This window comes from Sinocyclocheilus rhinocerous, unplaced genomic scaffold (assembly GCF_001515625.1).
Source record: "Sinocyclocheilus rhinocerous isolate Xijiao unplaced genomic scaffold, SAMN03320098_v1.1 scaffold299, whole genome shotgun sequence".
Taxonomy (NCBI): Eukaryota; Metazoa; Chordata; class Actinopteri; order Cypriniformes; family Cyprinidae; genus Sinocyclocheilus; species Sinocyclocheilus rhinocerous.
In genome coordinates, this window is record NW_015652998.1 from 355675 (window position 1) to 356904 (window position 1230).

The window sequence follows — 1230 nt, forward strand, 5'->3', positions numbered from 1 at the left end:
TGTGTATATATATATATATATATATATATATATATATATATACATACATACATACATTAAATAAATATTAATATTGTATTATGTGAATAATAACTATTAGTATTTTAAATATATTTTAAGTGATATGTTTGGATAGATAAAGTTTTTTATTTTTAATTAATTTTAATTTTAGTATTATTTTTGAAGTATATTTAAATGTATATCTTTGCGAAGATTAAGGTGTTTTTATTGTTTATTTTATTTATTTATTTTCTAAACTACAGTGTGAGTGAGCAAAGGACATGACATTTTTAATATAGGTGTGGAATTACTAATTATTATTTTATATACAGTCATGGCCAAAAGTTTTGACAGTGACATAAATGTTGTGTTTTGCAAAGTTTGCTGCTTCAGTATTAATCCAACATTTCAATGTAATTTTCTTTGAGCCACTTCTTTTTCACTCTTGCTTTGTGACATGGTGCTCCATCATGCTGGAAAATGCACGGATCATCACCAAATTGCTCATGGATCGTTGGAAGAAGTCGCTCTTGCAGGAAGTTTTGATACCATTCTTTATTCATGGCAGTGTTTTTGGGCAGAATTATGGGAGAGCCCACTCCCTTGTTTGAAAAGCAACCCCACACATGGATGATCTCTGGATGCTTCTCTGTTGGCACAACACAGGACTCATGGTAGCGTTCACCTTTTTCTCCAAAGAATCGATTTTCCAGATGTCCCAAACAGTCGTAAGGGAGCTTCATCAGAGAAGCTAACTTTGCACCAGTCTTCTGCTGTCCAACCCTGTTACTTCCTGCAGAATTTCAGTTTGTCCTTGATGTTTTTCTTGGAGAGAAGTGGCTTCTTTGCTGCCCTTCTTGACACCAGGCCGTTGTCCAAAAGTTTTGGCCTCACTGTGCTTGCAGATGCTCTCACACCAACCTGCTGCCATTCCTGAGCAAGCTCTGCACTGCTGGTGACACGATTCCGTAGCTGACGGAATCGTCGAACTGCAGTCGAACCTCTCTCCTTGAAGTTCTTGATGATCCGGTAAATGGTTCGTTCAGGTGCAATATTCTTTGTAGCAATTTCCTTGCATGTGAGGCCATTCTGATGCAAAGCGATGATGGCTGCATGTGTTTCTTTGGCGGTAACCATTGCTAACAAGAACGTCTCGGTTACGTATGGTAACCCTCGTTCCCTGAAGGAGGGAACGGAGACATCACGTCGGATGACCGACGAAATTGGGAT

General features: G+C 37.8%; 1 protein-coding gene across 4 annotated transcripts in view; it reads left to right on the forward strand.

Moving 5' to 3' along the window:
• Nucleotides 1-1230, forward strand: part of LOC107715321 (cell adhesion molecule 1-like) — a 326676-nt gene that overhangs the window by 278486 nt on the left and 46960 nt on the right. The window lies entirely within an intron of this gene.